Source organism: Otolemur garnettii, unplaced genomic scaffold (genome assembly GCF_000181295.1).
Source record: "Otolemur garnettii isolate 467f Iridium unplaced genomic scaffold, OtoGar3 scaffold00067, whole genome shotgun sequence".
NCBI classification, from domain to species: domain Eukaryota; kingdom Metazoa; phylum Chordata; class Mammalia; order Primates; family Galagidae; genus Otolemur; species Otolemur garnettii.
The window spans coordinates 9,399,882-9,402,891 of NW_003852462.1; the positions used below are offsets into that span (position 1 = coordinate 9,399,882).

General features: G+C 47.4%; 1 protein-coding gene across 1 annotated transcript in view; it reads left to right on the forward strand.

The window, feature by feature from the left end:
• Positions 1-3,010, forward strand: part of PDPN (podoplanin) — an 83,483-nt gene that overhangs the window by 55,939 nt on the left and 24,534 nt on the right. The gene's annotated exons all lie outside the window — the stretch shown is intronic.

Sequence of the window (3,010 nt, forward strand, 5' to 3'; positions counted from 1 at the left end):
AAAAAAAAAAAAAAAAAAAAAAAAAGCTGTGATCCAATGAATAGTGAGTGTCTCAAGGGGAAAGCAGTCAGTTTGCACAGAATCTGGAAAGGAACAAGGATTTGTTGACAGCCTGCCCTGACCCAAGAATTCATTGATTTAATAGGTACTTAGGGAGTAGCCTCAGTGTGACTCAGGCAGTGGAGATTTTATTTATTTATTTATTTATTTTTTGAGACAGGAGCCTCTAGCTGTCCCCCTGGGTAGACTGCTGTGGCATCACACCTCACAGCAACCTTCAACTCCTGGGTTCAAGTGAGTCTCCTGCCTCAGCCTCCCAAGTAGCTGGGACCACAGGCGCCCACCACAACCCCTGGCTATTTTTTTGGTTGCAGCCGTAATTTTTGTTTGGTGGGCCCCGGGCTGGATTCGAACCCACCACCTTGGGTGTACATGGCTGGCGCCTTAGCCACTTGAGCCACAGGTGGCGAGCCCAGGCGGTGGAGATTAAGGCAAACATTATCCCTGCTTAGAGCTAGTAGGAAAGATGCATAACTGGAGGCCGTGGGTGTTCTGATCTCAATCAAGGTGGTACTGTGATGAATCAGAGATCTGATTCGTCACAGTCTGGAAATGTCTTCCACCCAACAGCCCCACCTTTTGCTTTTGTTTCAAACAGACCAAATGGTGTCTTGGGTGCTTGCTCCTGAGAAGAGCAGGTCTTGGATAGCAAATGTGTATACAGATACTAGAAAACTATTTGGTTTCCTTTCCTTGTGTGAGTTTGGCTAATGTGAAATACTTTCTTCTGAGCTGGATCTCTCCTTAAAGACTAAATGAGGATCTGTAAAGCCATGGGATTTAATTCTGAATGGGTGGTGCTAATAGCAGCAAGGAGGTGTCAGGCATGGTGGCTCACACCTATAATCCCAAATTTTGGAAGGGTGAGATGAAAGGATTGCTTGAGGCCAGGAGTTTAAGACCAGCCTGGGCAACATATCAAGATCTTATCTCTTTAAAAAAACAAAAAAGAAAAGAAAAGAAAGAAAACTTAACTGGGCATAGTGTCGATTGCCTGTAGTCTCAGCTACGCAGGAGGCTGAGGCAGGAGGATTGATTGAGCCTGGGAGCTTGAGGTTGCTGTGAGATATGATACTACCACACTCTAACCCAGGCAACAGAGTGAGACTGTCTGGTTTTTTTTTTGTTTTTTGGTAGAGACAGAGTTTCACTTTATCACTCTCCGTAGAGTGCTGTGGCATTACACAGCTCACAGCAACCTCAAACTGGGCTTTAGCGATTCTCTTGCCTCAGCCTCCCAAGTAGCTGGGACTACAGGTGCCCACCAGAACACCCAGCTATTTTTTTTGTTGCAGTTTGGCCAGGGCTGGGTTTGAACCCGCCACCCTCGGCATGTGGGGCCAGCGCCCTGCCCACTGAGCTACAGGCATTGCCCGAGACTGTCTTAAAAAAAAAACAAAAACTATAGTGATAACAGCTAACATTTCCCGAGTGCTGATCCACTGCTTACAAGCCCTGTTTTTTTCAGTCTTTACCATAAGCCTATGAGGGAGGAACTACTTACATATTAAAGATGAATTAAGAGGCTCAGCGAGGCTCAGTAACTTACCAACTGAGCTACTAAATGCGTGACCTTTGGGCCCACACCCCAACCTCTCGTATAACGTGTTTGCTGAGTGCTGAGAGCGTAGCCACCACTGTCCCTGTTCCCTGAAGCTTTTACAGAGCTCACCTGTTAGTAAGAGAGGACCATGACGTGTGATCTCACACAGATGTCAGACAGACAGGTGTGTGTCATGTATGTAGAAAGGACACACGGGACAGCCATAAAATGGCATGTCCTGAGCCGCACGTACCACTAGGAGTTTGGAGACAGTGATTCTTGTGGCTGAGAGGAGCTGGAAAACGCCTTGTGGGGAAGATGGGACTTGACCTTGGCTGTGAAGATCGTGTGGTAGGTTGGACAAGGAGTCAGGGAAGGGTCATCCAGGCATAAGAAAGTGCTTGAGCAAAAGCACAGAAATCAGACCAGTCAGAGTTTGATTTCCTAGAAGAGCAGTGAAGGCTGTTAAGAGTCGAGGGCTGGGTCAGGGAGTGGGGTTCTAGCAAGACCCCCGGCAGACCCAGGTGAAGGGGAAAGGTGGGCCTTTCCTGTAGGCAGTAGGCAGTCGAATAGCAGTAGGGTAGACCATAAACAGGAGTGACCAGAAGAAAATGATCAGGGAGCCACGAGAGAGTATGGGACCACTCTAGGGGTAGGTGAGGAGTAAGGAGGCAAAGAGAAAGTGCGATGCCCAACTGGAGGGGACTGGACGGGCAGGGCAGTGTGTCCTGACTCACTATTCACCTCTTATAATACTCATCACTGTCTTAAAATTTTTTATTGCTCTATGGGTATAATTCACATATCATAAAATTTTACACCTCCCCTACATCCTGCTTTTTGTTGTTGCATTTTGGCCAGGGCTGGGTTCGAACCCACCACGCTTAGTATATTGGGCAGGCTCCCTACGCACTGAGCCACTGGCGCTGCCTTTTTTTTTTTTTTTTTGAGACAAGGTCTTACTCTGTTGCCTGGCCTCCTCCTAGCTCACTGCAGTCTTAATACTGCTGGGCTCAAGTGATCCTCCCACCTCAGCCTGCCAAGTAGCTGGGATCACAGGCACCTGCCACACCAGGATTGAGCATCTTCGCACGTGCTTACTGGGCATTTCTTTGGAGAAATGTACATTCGACTACTTTGCCCGTTTTATTGACTGATTTAGGCAGGGTCTCTGTTGCTCAGGTTGGAGTATAGTGATGACATCGTGGCCCCCTGTAAGCTCAGATTCCTGGACTCATGTGATCCTTCTGCTTCAGCTAAATGAGTTGCTGAGGTTATAGGCACATGCTCCTGTGCCTGGCTGATTTTTCCTTTTTTTTTTTTTTTTTTTTTTAGTAGAAACAGGCTCTTACTGTGGTGTTCAGGCTGGTCTTGAAAGCCTTAGGATTAAAGGCATGAGCCATGGCA